We start from the raw sequence: 20656 nt of genomic DNA on the forward strand, positions 1-20656 counted from the left end.
ATATGTCACTTTTAGAACCGCTGAAAAAATTGTTTAAAAACTCGTAAAATAGACCTAAATTTTTTAATTTTCTAGATGGGCCACTACACTAATTAGTGGGGATTTAGATCTCTCTAACACTAAACCGCAACAAAATTGTTTAAAATCTCAGCAAAATAGACTTGCGGTCATAAATTTTTTAATTTTTCCCACCCAGCCCATGAAGGGCTCTGCCCCTGGAGAGAGGGAGGAAGAAGAGAAATCTAGGTTTTATCCCCAAATTTTCTTATTTTCATTTTACTTTTTTTTTATAAATATGAGATGGATTTAAAAAAAATGAAAAATAAATAAATTTGTCCGTTCAACGTGCCACGTCAATTTAGTTGCTTAGTCAGGTGTGATCAAAGGTTGTTTTTGATGGAATCTTTAAATGACAAGGAAGAATCTAAAATTTTTTTTACAGGATTTTTTTTCTTTTTAAAATTGCTCAAAAGGTTGAGGGAAAACATTATTTAACCCAAAAATATATTATAAAATCCATCACTTATATATAAAAAGTAATAATAGATTATAAATCTAGTAAAAGAAATATAGGAAAATATATAAGTAAATTATAAAGCATAACCGTTAAAGTTTATCTTATACTCTTATTAAGTTTTTATAAAAAAAGAGTGACTCCTCTTGGTCAAGTCTTATTTGTATCTCATCCAATATAAACTTGTAACACTGGAATAGATAACACATAAAATGCTATCTAATGTCCAAAAACATAAAGCTTTGATTTTTTTTTTTTTGACAATAAACATAAAGCTTTGATAAAACTACTTTAATGGCTTAATCCAACCTTTTTATTTTTGTCTTTATTTTTTGCTCAATTGATAAATTAATTAGAACTCAGTTCTTGATAAGGAAATCATACATGTGACCCACAAGCATTTTCTCATATGCTTGAAAAAACAACATGACGTTTGTCATTAAAAAAAAGAAGCGACATATCACTTGACTATGATTGTAAAAATGTGATATTAAAATAATACACTCTCCGGTCACTATTATAAGCAAAAATTTATATTTTAAATTCATTCAATGAATGACATATATGATCTTTATTATAGACCACATACATAATTTAATAAATGAATCTAAAATATTGATTTTTGCAATTATAATAGTGAACATATTCAATTCATTTTCAATTAGGCCTTGCTCTAGCCTCATTAGAGGTCATTACTTCGTTGGTAGCTCAACATATGTACTCTTTACTTATAATAGTGAACATATTCAATTCATTTTCAATTAGGCCTTGCTCTAGCCTCATTAGAGGTCATTACTTCGTTGGTAGCTCAACATAGGGTTAATTAAGTTTTTAATCCCTATAAATATTCAAAATTTTGTTTTTAGTTCCTACAAAATAAAATCACACTTTTGAGTCCCTATAAAATTTTTCCATTAGCATTTTTGATCCTTGTAAAAAATTTCCATCAACATTTATGGTCCCTAAAATGCTTAAGGAAAAGGTCACAGGGACTAAAAAGAATGTGATTTTATTTTGTAGGGACTAAAAACAGAACTGTGAATATTTATAGGGATTAAAAACTTAATCAACCCCTCAACATATGTAATCTTTACTTGCTTATGCGTTTATAGCGCAATACTTTACTACTCAAGTTGCGTTATATACTCATCATCAATACATTGCAGGGTTTATTACGACAGTGCTTTTTGCTCATGAAACGATATATTTTATTCGAGATGTACAATCCCGAACCGAAAGAGGATAACGTATTGGCAAGAATGTTAGCGCACAAAGAAGCTATCATATCCCATTTAAGTTGGGCCAGCCTATTTATGGGGTTCCATACTTTCGGACTTAATGTCCATAATGTTTTTTTTTTTTAGGGTTTATGTCCATAATGATGTCATGCTTTGTAAGGAATAAGACTAGCAAGCAAAGTAGGAGCAAAAAGAAACCTACATCAATACGTTTTGGTGACTTACGTGAGAGAGAATAATAGACATGCATGGAAAATCAGTTTCAACTTTCCCTTCGTTACTTGGTCAATCCCACTTTCCACTCCTATTTATCGGTTCCATCTTTTTTGGAAATAAGGTGATAGATTTCTTTCACATGCACTCATTCCACACTTAGAAAAAACAAACGCAGATAACGTATAGGAAATATGAAGCAATAAAGGAAAGAGAGATATCATTCACTCTAGGGAGACAAGTAAGAAACATTCGACTCTTTTCTTCATCTTTACAATTTCATAGTTATTGTTAGTAGACTAAAACTATTCTTTTTTCTTAGAAGACAAAATGAGCCATGCCATAAGAGAATTTTAAAAGTAAATTTCCGTGTGTTGCGAATTCGATGAAAAACTCACACCAATAACAATTTGATGTGTGGAGCAAGGGATAATTAAGCAACCAAAATCAAAGTGTATGGAACAGTTATAATCACAAGCCAAAAGTAGAAAACAACAGCGAGAGAAAAGGAAGAGAGAACACAAAGAATTTGTTGACCCAGTTCGGTCCAAATTGACCTAGTCTGGGGGAGAGAGCAGCCCTCCGTTCCACTATATGATGAGTAACGTTACAAAGAGATTTCAATGGGTTAGAAGAATAAGTCTCCCACCTAATTCTACCCAAAACCCAGCCTCTTCCTGTAACCAAGAGACTCAATCCTAATAGTGTTTCCCAAGGTGAATCAACCCTCAAAACCTAGTGTTTGTTCCAAAGAGACAAACTCTATACAAACCCTAGTTTTGTTGTTGCCTTTCTAAACCCTTGTTTCAGCCCCCTCTATCTCAAGGTTTACACTGATACAATGTCTATATTTATAGTAAAAGTAACTCCCATAAAATTGTACCAAATCTGGCCCAAAAAATACGTTTCTGAAAAATAACAGCACGCAAAATCGGGCCCCGATTTCCAAAATCGGCCGCCGATTTTTCCAGAACCAAACTGCTCCAACCTGCAGCCAAAATCGGCCCCCGATTTCCAAAATCGGCCGCCGATTTGTACTTTCAGCAAACATCAATTTTGGCCTCCAAACTCCAATTTTGAGTCACTTTCACAACACCGTGAAATTCTTTATGCCCTTGGTTTTAAACATCTTGCTAAGAAGAATATTAGAACATGTCTTTGCTTTGTTTTTGGTGGAAAATTCTTGGTTGCTGAAAATTTGATTTACTAATCGGTTTAAAAGATGAGTAAATTTGAGGTAATTACGACTTTGAGTAAATTTGACTCAAACCTTAATGATGTATTCAAAATTGGACCATTTCCAGATTTAGTTAACAAAAAGACACCTTTATTTTTCTGGTGGTTATATTGAAAACATATTTTTCAGTCACAGTTTGTTATATTTGAAAGTTTGTGAACACTAATTCATAGCTTATAAGCCGTGTAGGATAGGAAACTTTTAAAAGAGTGTTTTACTATAGTCTTAATAACACTAATTCATAGCTTATAAGCTAAATAGTTGCAGCTAAGTATCACTGTACTATAGTCTATACTATATACAAACAACATTAACATGCAAAATAGTTCGTATCTTAAAAACTTACAAATCAAGTTCATACAAATTCTCATCTTATATAACTCACAACTCATAGGCTTACATTCTTGCAAACATTCATAAATTCTTTAATACAATATCTCACATCACATTCATTCCTCAAATCTCTTCAACATTCATCATCATGAACCCACTAGATACTACAGAATTCAAGAAACAAGGTCACATGATCATTGATTTCCTAGCTGGTTATTACCAAAACATTTCAAACTATCCTGTCCTAAGTCAAGTAGAACCAAACTACCTCAAAAAACTGTTACCTTCTTTTGCCCCTTCAGATCCTGAACCTATTTAACCATCCTTGAAGATTATCAAAAACACATAATCCCAGGTATTACACACTGGCAAAGTCCTAATTACTTTGCTTATTTTCCATCAAGTGGTAACACAGCAGGGTTCTTGGGAGAAATGTTAAGCACTGGATTGAATATTGTTGTTGGATTTAACTGGATTTCATCACCAGCTGCCACAGAACTAGAAAATGTTGTTATAGATTGGCTTGGTGAAATTTTGATTCAAAACATGTGGTTGATTGATTACAAAGATTGGCAGGTAACTTTAAGCCGAAGATTTCGCGGTATGGTTTGTTCTTAGAAGCTATGGTGTTGAAAATCTTAGGAATTTTCTAAGGAACCATGTTGAAATGACTAAAAATTTTGTAGGGTTGGTGCAAATGGACAAAAGGTTTGAAATTATTGTACCTTGAAAACTTGCTGTTGTTTGTTTTAGGATTCCTCCACATAGTAAAAAAGTTGCTGATGGAAAGGTAACAAATGGAGAAGCTAAATTAATTGGTAAAAAAGTTGCTGATGGAAAGGTAACAAATGGAGAAGCTAAATTAATTAGTAGTGAAGATGTTGTTGCTACTAATTAGAATCAACAACATCTTCACTACTAATTAATTTAGCTTCTCCATTTGTTATCTTCCATCAGCAACTTTTTTACCAATTAATTTAGCTTCTCCATTTGTTACCTTTCCATCAGCAAATTTTTTACCATGTGGAGGAATCCTAAAACAAACAACAGCAAGTTTTCTAGGTACAATAATTTCAAACCTTTTGTCCATTTTCACCAACCCTTCAAAAATTTTAGCCATTTCAACATGAATCCTTAAAAAATTCCTAAGATTTTCAACACCATAGCTTCTAAGAACAAACCATACCGCGAAATCTTCGGCTTAAAGTTACCTGCCAATCTTTGTAATCAACGAGGAACTGCATGTGGTGAAGGCTTGGAAGGTTGTACAATAACATATAGATGTGATTCTAAAAGATAAAAAGAGTTCTATATTTGTCTGGAAACGGTCTATTGGTTACATTGGTTACAATGGTTTCAAGTTTGCAATTGAAAAATAATAACGAGTGTTTGGTTCTGCGGTGTAAGAATTGATTTTGATTGAATTGATTTTAGTTAAAATTGAGTTGAATGTAAAGTGATTTGTGTTTGGATATCTTTACAATAAAAGTGATTTGTGGGAAAAGTGTTGTTTGGATATTTTGTGTTAAAATCGCTTTTGACCGTGCAAATGACCAAAATATGTTTTCATGTGTTGATTTTAAACTAGATTTCATTTATTTTTTGCTACATATTTTATTTCCATTTTTTTATTATTTAATTTTATGTTGCAGTATTAAATTTAATACAATTGTGTAAAGGTTATTAAAAACAACATTTGGAAACTATATATTCCCTTAAACGAAAAAACATTTGGTAACTAAATTTCATACTATTAATTTATAAAACATAAATAATTTCCTGACCGAAAAAAAGAAGAAGATAATTTCACAAAAAAAAAAAACATAAAAATTAATGGGCTTTATGATGTTCGTATAGGGTAGGGCCATTAATTAAGAAAGGCTTTGTGATGTGTCTGTATAGAGAAAGCAAACATCACGCTTTCTTTCCACAAAACAGCGTCTTCTTCAACCCGAGATTTCTGCAACATATAAAAAAAAACCTTCACAGCAAACAAAAAATCACGCAAACTTCAATTAGCAGAAATATGGAGTAATGAATTTCTCAAATACGTGAAGGGATTTTTAAAACATAAAACGTATGTGAAAATAAGTGATGAGAACCAAGGGCAAAAGAGAGAGAAATGATAATATGTGTTTCTGTGGTAGGGGAAATCGATTTCATCCGTGTTTGGTTGCCCAGTGATAGTGGTGAAACACACGTCCAATGTCATCAAATGCGATTTCGACTTGTTTAGTTCTCCACAAGACTTTGCCGCCATCGTGGTTTTCATCTTCAGAATCAATTTTCTGTGAAGTTGCTCTTCCTAGCTTCTTGAAATCGATTTCTAACTAGGAAGCTAGAAAGATCAGCTTCACAAAAAATCGATTCTGAAGATGAAAAACACGATGACGACAGAGTCTTGGTGGAGAACCAAACAAGTCGAAATTGTGTTTGATGACATTGGGCACACGTTTGACTCTTATCACCAGGCAACCAAACATGGACTAATTTGCAATTTTTTTTTTTAGAAAAGGCAAAACTAGTTCATATCATTAAATAATAAAGTGTTCAAACCAGACGGTACATCAGAGAAAATATGGGGGCTGGGGTGAGATAAGGAAGCTTTAGCTATGTTATGAGCTACCTTATTTGCTTGTCTCCTTACAAAACGCACAGAAAATATAATATTAGAGATATAGTATTAGTTGGTAGGGACATTGCATAATTTATGCAGGGGCTGAGGTTCGAACCCCAGACACCCCACTTCTCCACATTTAATTGTGTGAGCTCTAGCCATTAGGCTACTAGACCAAAAAAAAGAGAGTAGTATAAATAGCTTGTAACCACCAATTAGTGGGATATTCACTCATTTGTAATATCACTCTTTACTATCAATACAATAATTTCTTACCTTTTCTCTCCTTCATCCATGGATGCCATGTTTTCTAACATGGTATCAGAGCTAATCTGGTATCCACATTGAAAGATAATTTCCGCTGCATTTTCTTTGAGAAAATCCAATTTTCTCTATTCTTTTCTTTTCTTTTTCTTTCTCTCACTTCATTTTCTCGAGAAAATTCATTTCATTTTCTCACGTTTTCCTCTTCGTCATTCAGATCAGATTTGTTTACCTTATCTCAATTTCATCCAATTTCTTTGATTCATTTGTTTTCCTGTGTTTTCTCATTCGCGATTCTGCTCTTGATTCAGTTCGATCATCTTTTTCCCCTAAATTTTAGGTTTCGCGATTTGATCGGTTTCGATTCCTTTCAATCTCCTGTTCATTGTCATGTTTTGATTCGAGTTTTTTGACATTCTTGATCGATAAAAATTTCTAGTCTACGAAGTTCTTGAGTTTTTTTTTGCTGAGTTTGTTCCAATTCATACGATTGTGATTATGAGTGCGTCTATCGCAATTTTATTCTGATTTTCCCCCAATTTCTAGGGTTTGCGGTTACAATTTCGATGGCATTTTGATCAGTTTCTTGAACCATTACTTTTCGTGTTTTTGCTTCCATTCCACAATTCAGTTTTGATTTTTGATCCGATTATCTTCAATTTGATTTCAATCTGAACTGTTTATCTCAATTTGTTGTTCGCGTTCAATTTTTCGTGCTATTCGATTCAATTTCTGTTTGAACCATTTTCCTTCAATTTCTAGGGACTCAAATTTCCATTCTTTTCTTTGACTCAACATTCTTGTTAGTTTCACTATTTCTTGTTCATATTTTTGTTCAACACTGATCCAGATTGAGTTTTTCTAGTTGATTATTCAAAGTTGGTTGCTTCTGGTTCTATTTATGAATTCATTGCTACAAGATTTGAGTTCGTGTTGTTTCTTCTCAACTCTGAATTTCACATGGAAGAATTTGGTTGATTTTTGGATGTGTAAGGATTTTGTTAGAAGCACGTTACAGAAGAGTGTTTGGGTTTGGTGAAGCCTGTTGGTAAGTTTGTGGAGGTACAGAAGATGATGGCTTGTGTTTTGATGGCTTGTTTTTTGAACTTATGTGATCAGATCAGAGGTGTTTTTTTTTGGTATTCTTACTGCCTGTAGAATTGGTTTTTCTGTGCTTTATTTCTATTGCATTCCATAGAATTTTTCATTGTTGATTATGCTGCTGCTCATGTGAGTTCCATTCTGGTTTAATTTCTTGCTCCGAAACTTGTTGCAAATGGGTATAAGAATACAGTACTCAGCCAAATTTAGAGGTTGCACTTGGTAATTTGGCTCACATGTGTGAGAGGTTTGTGGAGACAATTTGTTGGTTTTCTTTTGGTCTGAAGCATATGTTGAAAGGTTTATCTTGCATACTAAGTGTTCTGGTGATGCGTTGTGATTGCTTTGGCTTAGTTTGAGCCTCTTTTGGATTGTTATTAATTGTTCAAGAAAGTTATATTTGTTGTTGACCTTGCCTCTACTGTATCACTTGATCTGCCGTGTCTTATTTGGGTGTTGACTGCAACTTTTACAACAATGGAAGCAGCTTATGGAATTTATTGATATGAGAGGCACTTTTGTTTGTAGCTTTCTGAATAAGGTAGCATGGGATTTGCCTCTTGTTTTATTCCTGGATCATGTGAGAAGTTTTTGGTGGGGTTCCATATACTGTTGGACAGTGTTGGTTTCTATTAGAGCCTTTTTTGTTCCTTTTTGTTGGAGTCTAAAGGCTCAAGCCTGGAAGCAGTTTGGTTGCTTGTCCTGCATTTTATGCATTTTGGTTTATGCTTGTTATATGTTCGGTTTGGAAAATTGGCATGACCATCAATCTGAGTACTATATGCTGATGGCTCATTGATATGTTTGGAGCTTATGGATTGAAGAAACTTTAGTTTCTCTTCTGACTACGTATCATTGTCCAAGTATTGTTCAAGTCAAATGTTCAATGATTTGATTCTCCTAATTTTTTGCCACGAGTTTTTCTGTTTGTGGACTATAGTTCTCCACACCAAAACCTCCTTTTGCTTGGTGTATATGGGCAGAAGACATTTGCAAGTTTATGCTCAAATGATTTTTTGTTCAACTGGTATTTGATTAGGCTTATGAAACACAATACAATTTGTTGGTGTTTTGTCTCTTTTGTTGTTGATTAGGCTATGATGGCTTTACTTCTTGTCTTGTGCTTCTATTCATGATGGTTAAGCCATGTTGATAGGCTTCCATCATGAATGGTTAAACGTTGTTGTGCTTCTGCCCAAGGATGGTTAAGCTTCGTCTTTTTTGTGCTTCTGTCTTGAGTTATTGAGAACTCTTGATGGTTAAGCGTTGTGCCTTTTATGGCTTTGTGCTTGTTTGCTTCTACCGAAAAATTTCCGAGCTATTAAGACTAATAAGTTAAATTCATTCAATTTGTTGCCCGAATCATTGTTATCAACAATTGAAAATGATTTGAAAATGGATAAAAGGTTTGAAATTGTTGTACCTAGAAAACTTGCTCTTGTTTGTTTTAGGATTTTACCATATGGTAAAATAGTTGCTAATGGAAGCTTTTAGACTCTTCCAAACGCTAAGTCCAGACTCTGTCAAAATCCTCATGTTGAAGAAAAATGACTTTGATTTCTGAAAAGACAAAAATTGTATTGGAGGAGGGTTTTGGAAGAGTTTATATGATTTCTTCAAATTTAACATATGTTGTTATAATATTCTTAAAATTAAAAATGTATTAATCATAAGCATTAATTTATCACTCTCTAAAAAATATACTCTTTAAGAAAATGTGAAAGATTTCTCAATCTTCCCCTATATTTCTCTCCCCCTCAAAGTCTTTCCTTCCCCTCCCCTACAAACTCCCAAACAAAGCCTTTATTCCCATAATGATGTCATGCTTTGTAAGTAATAAGACTAGCAAGCAAATTAGAAGCAAAAAGAAACCTACATCAATACATTTTGGTGACTTACGTGAGAGAGAATAATAGACATGCATGGAAAATCAGTTTCAACTTTCCCTTTGTTACTTGGTCAATCCCACTTTCCACTCTATTTATCGGTTCCATCTTTTTAGGAAATAAGGTGATAGATTTCTTTCACACACACACACACACTCATTATTCCACACCTAGAAAGGAAAAAAAAAAAAATTTTTCCACACCTAGAAAGGAAAAAAAAAAATACGCAGAGAGAGAACGTATAGGAAGTAAGAAGCAGTAAAGGAAAGAGAGATATCATTCACTCTAGGGAGACAAGTAAGAAACATTCGACTCTTTTCTTCTTCATTACAATTTCATAGTTATTGTTAGTTGGACTAAAACTATTATTTTTTCTTAGAAGACAAAATGAGCCATATGCCGTAAGAGAATTTTAAAAATAAATTTCCGTGAAACTCTTTATGCCCTTGGTTTTAAATATCTTGTTAAGAAGAATATTAGAACATGTCTATGCTTAGTTTTTGGTGGAAAATTCTTGGTTGCTGAAATTTACAAATCGGTTTAAAAGATGAATTTGACGATACTAGAAACAAATTGTAAATCATGAAATTTTATACTCTAGCTTTTTATTTTTTATTTTTTATAATCTCTTAAATTGGTAGTAAAGAATACTATATATCACACTGTCTTTTAAAAAAAGAATAATTACGACTTTGAGTAAATTTGACTCAAACCTTTATGATATATTCAAAATTGGACCATTTCCAGATTTAGTTAACAAAAAAACACCTTTATTTTTCTGGTGGTTATATTGAAAACATATTTTTCTGTGACAGTTTGTTATATTTGAAAATTTGTGAACGTTGAACAAAAGAATAATAACATGTTAAATGTTTTTGGATGAAGTCTTGTAGTTTCAAGAAACAGGTTTAATTGGACTCAAATGAACATCATGCTATATCTAATCTATATCTATATATTTTAAACATTACAATGCATTGATATTTTGAGGTTTAAATCAGGATCGGAGTTGACAATAATTAAAAAAAAAAAAACTGTATTGGATTTATGTCTAGCATGCTTACTTATATACACATGTCAAGTTAAAATAAAGTAGTCTATAATATAGTAATTACATTTCCATAGAGTATTTTATGTTTACTTACCAATTAAAAAGTCATATTTTGAACAGAAAATCATTAAGTAGGAGCTAGTTGTGAGTCAAATCCAATTCTTTATTGAGAATTAGGAGTAAGTTGAATTTGAAACTAAGCTAGTAGATTTTTAATTGTGAAGGTATATAGGTTGTGGGGCAAAGAATGTTGGTTGTTGAGAATTAGGAGTAAGTAGAATTTGAAACTAAGCTAGTAGATTTTTAAATGTGAAGGTATAAAGGTTGTGGAGCAAAGAAGGTTGGTTGAAATCTTAAGAGCTTCTATTGTTAACATGATAATATTTTGAACATGTTTATGTGTTGTATTATGTGTATGTATTATATGACCTTTGAGTTTGTGTTGTTTAGCCGTGGAGTATACTTATACATGCTTGAATTGTTGCCTTTCATATATATATATATATATATATATATATATATGGGTTTTGCTAGAAGCCACCAATGAAGGTTTAGCAAATGCTCATAGAATAACTTGCTAAAACACACCTTCATAAAAGGTGTCTTCTTGCAAAACCCTATATATATATATATATATATATATATATATATATATATATATATATATATATATATATATATATATATATATATATATATATATTGTCTAGAGTTAATATTGGTCCAATCCGCGTCTCTAGATCGTGGTTAGGGCAATGATTAGTTTAGTCGGACACTCACCGCAATTAATCTATTTTGTGGATTTAATTAACAGGTTATCACATACATACATTTATAGCCGCGTGATGCCCATAATTGGATGGGACCCGAAGTATATGGTGTTCATAATTGGTTGGAGCTACGATGGAGTGTTCATAAATCTTATTTACTATTTTGAAAATTCAAAGAGAATGTTATTTATCGTTTATTTTGAAGTTAATGAGTTCTAACTTATTATTATTATTTAAAAGAAAAAAAAATTAAGAAATGCATAAGTTAATGTCTCAAATTTTTGGATCGTTACAAATCGCTCCGCTCACCCACAATGTTGAACTAGGATGTAATACCACTGTTGGGAACATTGGGGAGCCTACGATGGTGTAGATCGACACATTGAAGAAAAAGTAACCATACAAGTCAGAATGATACCACAACACCTTCATCCAAAATTTTAAGGTTTAAGTATATGAGTTTTTTTTTTTTACTTATTTGTTGTTCAACCTCCACTCTTTTGCTTTATGTTAAGATTTAACTGACACTTGATACATCACAATATTCTCCCGATCAACGAAATTATGTGCATACTAATATTTATTAATTAGCAATCTTTATGAAATATTTGGAATCCTCTGGTGGTTGAGTTTTTGAATGGCACCTATGGATATGGAGTTAGTTTTTGAATGGCACTTATGGAAATGCGATCGTAGGAGTTGAACCCAAGGTAGCACCACTAAATGCAATGCAATCTAACTTGCCATTGATGTGTTACAACTTACAACCAATTTGTATAATTGTTAAGTTTCATTATATATTATTTGGTTTTGGCCTAATATTAAAAAATATATTCAGATATAATTTGGATGTATAATTTCATATACACAATAAATATCTTAAGAAACACACTTTCGAACACTAAGAGCATCTCCAATAACAAGTTTGTAAGGAATTTAAATTTAAGAGAATGTTGTATTTTGACTCAAAATTTGATGGATGGAGAATATTGTTACTAAAAATATAAAAGATTTGTTTCAAATATACTTTGTGCTGAAAATATATTTATGGACAATAAATATATTTTTGTACCGTATGAAGGACGAATTGATGCAAATATATTTTGAAATGGAATATTATATTTTTGATGCAAATATTCTTTCACTGAAGGAGAAAAAAAAAGAAACGTATCTTCAGTGTGATATTCGTTCCAAATTTATGAGTTATATTTCTCTATAAATATAGACCTTGTGTCAGATGTAAACCTTGAGATAGAGGGGGCTGAAACAAGAGTTTAGAAATCAAACTAATGTTTGCTCTTGGCAACAAACACTAGGGTTGGGGTGATTCACCTTGGGAAACACTTATGATTGAGTCTCTTGGTTACAGGAAGAGATTAGGGCTTTGAGTAGAATTAGGCGGGAGACTTATTCTTGTAACCCATTGATATCTCTTTTGTAAAGTTAATCATCATTATAGTGAAACGGATGGCTGCTCTCTCCCCCAGACTAGGTCAATACAGATATTGCAGCAAAATCAAGCATACAATTGGAGAATGCTCTTTATTAAAGATTATGATTTTATACATACAAGAAATTTGCGGTTTTCTAATTTTAAAAGGAGGTTCTTTCAACAACTCAATATGAAGATATCTCAAGAGCTGCTAAATTGGAGAATGATAGAAATTTGGCAAGTGTACCAAATTCAATCGAAGTAATAAATAAATTCGTATCCACAAGGACTGTATTTAACATCTACTTAGCAATTTCATTATTAAAAAGGATGTAATAAATTATATTGATGGCCGAGGCAGTTGAGTTGTTTTGTAACATAAACTGATTAAAAGCAAATAAAGATTGGTTTTAGAAAATTGAGAGAAGTATGGTTAAGTCCTTCGAATCCTCCAAAGCTCTCCTATGGTAATTTGCACTCCTAATTCATTCAATGATTATTTAGTTTCACGACAGATTAACATAGTAATTCTACCCAATCTCTTGACGTAGAACTCTCCCCGCAAGTGACAACCCCTTAATCTCTTAAGTGAATTCGAAACCGTTGGAGGTATTAAAAGAACGTTAATCCCTATGTCATAACCTAATAATGATCTATCTCTAGCTTGATTACTTAGGTTAAACCTATTACCTAGTTCAGAGTTAAAAGCCAGGGTTAGTGGTCATTCAATCTCTATGATCAGTTTGCATATTCATAAAAGCTAGGGTTAGTAGTCGATGATAAACATACAAAAAACATTAAACACAAGGTAATATGAACAAAGACTAAACTTTCATTGAAATTCAAAGGAGTTCAACAAATTAGGGTTCCCATAGGATTACATCAGATTCATCTCAGGATTAACCACAAAAGAATTAGTTACTCATAGCTAAAGTATAAGCTAACTAACATAAGAAGAAAGATTCATACATGTAATGGATGATTGACTATTAGTTTTGATGGTTTCCCACCAGATCTCCAAAGTCTCTGCTCCAAAATATGCTTTTTATCTCAAAATTCGCTAACCCCTAATTCAGAAACGCACTTTTCTATATATATGCTGCTCAAAATTGGCACCCTAGCCCATATTTTCGGCCACCAAGTGCATGAAAAACGCGTCCTGGAAGCTGTAAATCGGCGCCCGATTTTTGTAGACCGGGGCCCGATTTTTCCAGTAACTCCACAAAATTCCTGTGGCTAAAAATCGGCGCCCGAATGTACAAAATCAGCACCCGATTTGAACTTGTGTTGGCAATCTGAAATCTTCATTTTTGAGTGCTTCCAGCTTCATAATCTTGATGAATTACCCTAACAATTACATGAAAAAGTGTCTACAAAACTAGTAATGACCAAGTGTCATCAGAGATGAATATGGAGATAGATAATATCTTTCTACAGAGTCACCGTCAAGTAAAGATTTTGAGTAACTAGTATAAAAGATTATTTAAACTTCTCCGTTCTCTTTATAAGGGGGAGACAAAAATTTGTTCTGCACTCTTTTTCCCTTAACCATGGTTTTATCCCATCGGGTTTTCCTGGTAAGGTTTTTAACGAGGCAGATTATGACACAAAAGGATGTTGTACTCTTTTTCCTTCACTAGAATTTATTTCCCATCGGGTTTTTTTCTAGTAAGGTTTTAATGAGGCATATCCTTCATGGATATCCAAGGGAGAGTGTTATGAATAATATTATTATGATGTAGATGTCCATATTCCCTAAGGCTTTCTATGTTCCTTAACTCTTATGAATGAATGCCTATATTCAATGTTAGTGGCACTTATGGCTCTTCATGTACTTGTAACTTACCACATTTGTGTCCTATAAATAGGACTTATATTTCAATGTAAAGAACACACTTGTGAAGAGAATAATACAAAGTGCTTTCATCTTCTTCATCCTCTTCTTCTTTGATCTTATGTTTTAGTTTATTTCCTAACAAACATGTCTATGTGTTGTATTATATGACCTTTGATTTTGTGTGGCTTAGTCGTGGAGTATACTTATACATGCTTGAATTGCTGCCTTCCATATTTTTTTTTTGTTTAGAGTTAATATTGGTCCAATCCGTGTCTCTAGATGGTGGTTAGGGCAATGATTAGTTTAGTCGGATACTCACTGCGATTGATCTATTTTGTGGATTTAATTAATCGGTTATCACATACATACATTTATAGTTGCATGATGCCCATAATTGGTTGAGACCCGAAGTCTTGAGTGTCCATAATTGGTTGTGACTTGTCATTTCCTTTTGAGAGCTCATAATTGGTTTAGAATCGTTTTCTTTTGGTGCCCATAGTTGGTTGGGACCCGGGATTATATGGTGTTCATAATTGGTTGGAGCTACGATGGAGTGTTCATAATTGGTTGAAGCCCTATGAAGAACGTTATGTTGCCTTGAAAGGGAGGTGAAAATCCGGATCATGTGCATCGGCATATAGGTCAATCCAGTGGCGGAGCCATGATTATTGTAAAGCCTGGGCAAATAAAATTTGCAACACATTTATAAGGTTTACATAAGAAATTGCAAACAAATAATAAAAAATATAAAGAAATTGCCCAATTTATGGGGTTTATATAAGAAATTCAGGGGGATTTACTTAAGAAATTGCAAAAAATTTGGGTCAGAGTCCGGGCTCGCCGGGCCTTAGAACCGCCACTGGGTCAATCTTTAGGGGGTCTTGTGTTGTTGAGTCGACTTTGTGTTTCGGGTGTTGGAATTTTATTTAGTTCATTCTAGTATTTGTGATATTTGTATGTCGCGCCAATATAATTTTGTAGACTTGAAATACATGAATGTTGACTACATTTGAAGCTCCGAGATATGTGGACCTTTGGTGTGCCTTGGCGAGATTTCTCACAAGCGTCCGAAGTTATGACCAACTAAAGTGTGTCCTTGGGTAGGGAAATGTTGAAAGCCTTATTCTTAGGAATTTTATATTTTGATGTAAAATAAATCTTATTTACTATTTTGAAAATTCAAAGAGAATGTTATTTATCGTTTATTTTGAAGTTAATGAGTTCTAAGTTATTATTATTATTTAAAAGGAAAAAAAAAATTAAGAAATGCATAAGTTAATGTCTCGAATTTTTGGATCGTTAAAAATCGCTCCGCTCACCCACAATGTTGAACTAGGATGTAATACCACTGTTGGGAACATTGGGGAGCCTACGATAGTGTAGATCGACACATTGAAGAAAAAGTAACCATACAAGTCAGAATGATACCACAACACCTTCATCCAAACTTTTAAGGTTTAAGTATATGACTTTTTTTTTTTTTTTTACTTATTTGTTGTTCAACCTCCACTCTTTTGCTTTATGTTAAGATTTAACTGATACTTGATACATCACAATATTCTCCCGATCAACGAAATTATGTCCATGCTAATATTTATTAATTAGCAATCTTTATGAAATATTTGGAATCCTCTGGTGGTTGAGTTTTTGAATGGCACCTATGGATATGGAGTTAGTTTTTGAATGGCACTTATGGAAATGCGCTCGTAGGAGTTGAACCCAAGGTAGCACCACTAAATGCAATGCAATCTTTTTTTGGGTGGTGGTCGGGGTTCGAACCCCGGACCTTGCATATTTCATACATTGTCCATATCTACTGATCTAAACTCACGAGGACAAATGCAATGCAATCTAACTTGCCATTGATGTGTTACAACTTACAACCAATTTGTATAATTGTTAAGTTTCATTATATATTATTTGGTTTTGGCCTAATATTAAAAAATATATTCATATATAATTTGGATGTATAATTTCATATACACAATAAATATCTTAAGAAACACACTTTCGAACACTAAGAGCATCTCCAATAACAAGTATGTAAGGAATTTAAATTTAATTTCATAACTAACTTCGACGATGCCACATCGCATTTATGCAACTGAAACATATTTTGCTTTGATGATAAAAAATTTAGCAAAATTTATGAAACTCACACTTTAATAATTTTTTATTTACCCTCAACTTTATTAAACTCACTTTTAATGATTTTTTTTATTCAATTTTGATGATTCGGTAACTTATTTTAGCTATTTCAACCATTTTTTTTTCTATCCACTTTGTCACATCCCAATTCATCCAATGAAAAAAATAATAAAGAATAATTCACCATTCTATAAAACTCACTTAAATACCTCTTTACATATCCAATGTTCCAAATTACTTTATCTAATTTATTGTTGTAATTAACCGTTAAAGTAAATCTTATACTCTAATTTTTTTTGGGTACAATACTCTTATTAAGTTTTGCTTATTAAAAACGAATGACCGGCCTCTTTTGCTCATGTCTTAGAAATATATTTTGGATCGTACATCTCATTCAATGTCGAATAACATAAAGCTTTATTAAAACTACTTTAATGGTCCAACCTTTATATTTTTGTCCCTTTTTTTTGGCTCAAATGATTAATTAGGACTCAGTTCTTGATAAAGAAATCTTACATGAGACTCAAAAATCATTTTCTCCTATGCTTGAAAATCAACGTGACATTTGCTGTTAAGAAAAAGAAGTGAAATATCACTTGTATATGATGTGTTAGTTTAACAACATAAAATGAATTTCAAATCCTCAAAAAAATGATTGTAATATATTTATTAGTATCACTTTAATCATAATTATGTCATCTTAAAACAAAAATGAGTAGCAAATATGATCACCTACTTTCTAGGGATATATCAACCAATTTTCTAGTTCACTGCAATGCAAGTATACATGCCTGTGATCACCTACTTGCAGGGATGTGACGGTGTACATGATCATGCATGCACGTGTAATGTGCGACTCTTTCGCAACCTAATTAGAAATAAATGAAAGAGATTAATTAGAATAGACTGACAGTGTAAAACAACTTTACACTGTCAACCAATGAAAATCATTTAATTAGACACATCATCTTAAGTGTTAAAAAAAGGAAAAATCAAATAAAATCTTTCCAATAACTGCCATATCCTACATCTTTATTATTAGCCTAAAAAGGGATTACAAAATTGCAACATAATGTCTCTCTCTTTTTCCCTAACCTTCTCCGACCTCCTTGTTTTGAATGTCTGAGCTCCATTTTTTTTGTCAAGAACTCCTTTTGGATTTAATTGCAAGGTAATGGATTTGTGCATCAGACTATTAATCTTGTAACTCATTGACCAATGCTCCAAGATTAGATAACTTGCTGATAATCAACAAAATATTCATCAAATACATCAACATAATTCATAAATAATTAATCAATAATCATAATAGTGATATGAAGTGAATTGTGATAGAGTCTCTGTTCAAAAAATTCTACTCAATGCCATACCATTTTGATTTTTTTGCCTTTTTTACTTTACAAAAGCCTCTAGGGTCTAAACCAAACCAAGAGAAAGTGCTCTTATGTTATGTAATATTGAGTTGAACCATGAAACTATGCAATTTGTATTTAAACTATAACTATAGACAATTCCTTTTCAATGGAGATTTTATTTTTTCTTCAAATTGTCATCGTCTCCTTCAACTTGTATGAAAACTAGTTTTGGAATGGTGAAAAGATGCATTATCATAATGCAGATTAAATCAAATACCTAAATTAAGAAATGTGGGATATGGCAGTTATTGGAAATATTTTATTTGATTTTTTTCTTTTTTTAACACTTAAGATGATGTGTCTAATTAAATGATTTTCATTGGTTGACAGTGTAAAGTTGTTTTACACTGTCAGTCTATTCTAATTAATCTCTGAATGAAAGAGATACTAACTGAAGTTCTATGGGGGTAATTGAGATCAGACTATTGGATGATAACAAAGTATCAGGTGGAAATGCATACAGCAACCATGAAATAATGGTTTAAACGTGTTTGGTATTTTTTTAATAATGTGTCGGCGAAGTTTTTTTTTTTTTTTTAAATCAATAATTAAATGATATTTTTGTAATAAACAAACAATTTGATAAATTTTATATTTTTTTTCTCTTAGCTTCTCTTCTAACAGAAGGAGTTACACTCCTCAATATTATGAATCAATATCTCAATTTAATTGGATGGATTGAGATATTACCAAACAATATTTATCTTTTCGTTGGTGATAATAAAATGTTATTTGTGATGGTACCTGAAATTCTAAACTAAATTACCGCATAAAATGAATGTAGTATTTTTGGTGGTGGCCGGACTTTGAATCCCGGACCTTGCATATATTATGATTATGCATTGTACATACCAACTGAGCTAAGCTCACGAGCACAAAATGAACGTAGTATAGTTTAGTTGATTGCAATTTTAATTATTGAAAAATTAGTCTGATAGAGGATTTTAAAAACCTTATGAATACGTTCTAAAAAATTATTAGTTGCGTCATATTTGTATAAAAATTAGTTGTCATATTTCCTTTTTTAAATTTATTTTCAAGATCACTCTATTGAAGTTACACATAGTGACACATATATCATTAGGAATATAACTTTATCATTTAATAATATTTGATTTTATTTTGGCGTGGAAAGTGATCTACAACCAAATTTTCTTACTTGTTTGTTAGCAAAATTGTGATCCTTAATTACTTGTGAGATGTGTGTGTTATTGTTGTTTTTGGATTTCCAAACTGTTAAATTTGAATTTCCAAATTCTATCATCTACCGAAGTTGTTACTAGGTTGAGTCACGACCAGGTCGCTCTCTTTAAGACGTTTCGTGGCACTACCCAAAATTGTGCAAGGTAGACTATCAACCACGCCGCCTCCAGGATAAAACAAGCCCAGCTACAACTGTTCGATTAACTACTGCACTGTAGAAAAATCGTTCGAGAATTACACCCTCAAAATATGGCTCAATCGTTTGATCGAAGCCACTCGATACGGTACGTAACCGCTCTATTCGAAACCGTTCAAATTAATATGGTATTATTACCATTCTATTATGGTGCTGAGACCACTCAAATATGGTGTTACCACCATTCTAACTTCTCCAAAACATGAATATGGCACTACGACCACTCAAATATGGTGATACCACCATTTCTCTTTAAAAATAATATATATACTGTTAAGATCATTCTTTAATATGATCTTAATAGTACTCTATATTCCGAAGAATCATATATTATCGAAGGGAATATGAACTTAAGACCAAGGGACTATGGTCTTAAGAACACTCTTAATACCGAAGGGACAGAAAGGAGTAGAAGCAGAAGAACGATTTGTTAAAATCGAAAGGGAGAAGAGAGAAAACCGCACAGGAAGCATCAACTGTGAGATTTTGGTGTCAAGAATCAAATGGGGCGAGCTCTCCTTTTATAGGGAGAGTTTGTAACAAAAAACGAGTGACTTGGGGATTAAGTCTGCTTAATCCTTAAGCAAACGCGTTTTGTTTCTTAATTGGATATATCCGGAAGTTTCTGGATATGCTTTTGGATTGGGTCGGATCGTAACAAATTTATTTGTTACGCGTAGCGCTTACGGATAATGATTAAATTAATTAATTAATTAATTTAACATTTTCAAGTGACAAAAAATATATCATTTTTTTTTAATTCACGACCCATATATAAACACTTACTAGTTGGGGTGACCCTCCAATGTGGGACATTTTTAAGTCACACCCACACACTAGTTCTTTCATAGTGTTTTTCTATCCAATTTTCTTCACTAGAATTAACTAGTGTTCCAACAATCCCCCACTTGACTTCAAAATGGTTTCGTAAACTTTTCAATAAGATTTGCTAATTTACAAAGGTGTCGCCAACAACTTGAACCTTTGCATAGTGGAAGGTATTCTGATTTAACAAGAGTTGCTTACAGCATTGAACTCTATCTCAGACATAGAATCCACACACAAACCTTTTCATAGGTGTATTCTAAAAGCCCGTGCGTTTTAAGGCCCTGCACGTGTATCCCGGTTTTAACGAATGCTCTAGGAATTCTGCCTCGAAATTCCATAGGACTGGCCTAAGTTCCACATTCGTATAGGTGAG

General features: G+C 32.5%; 1 long non-coding RNA gene across 1 annotated transcript; it reads left to right on the forward strand.

The window, feature by feature from the left end:
- The first annotated feature begins 3069 nt into the window (after positions 1-3069).
- LOC146944958 (uncharacterized) lies at positions 3070-5085 on the forward strand. The gene is made up of 2 exons (XR_015026186.1): positions 3070-4325; positions 4377-5085. It is a non-coding gene; the product is annotated as an uncharacterized LOC146944958 (long non-coding RNA).
- Positions 5086-20656: the final 15571 nt, after the last annotated feature.

This window comes from Medicago sativa, chromosome 2 (genome assembly GCF_051527215.1).
Source record: "Medicago sativa cultivar Bolivia chromosome 2, Bolivia_mono, whole genome shotgun sequence".
Lineage (NCBI taxonomy): Eukaryota > Viridiplantae > Streptophyta > Magnoliopsida > Fabales > Fabaceae > Medicago > Medicago sativa.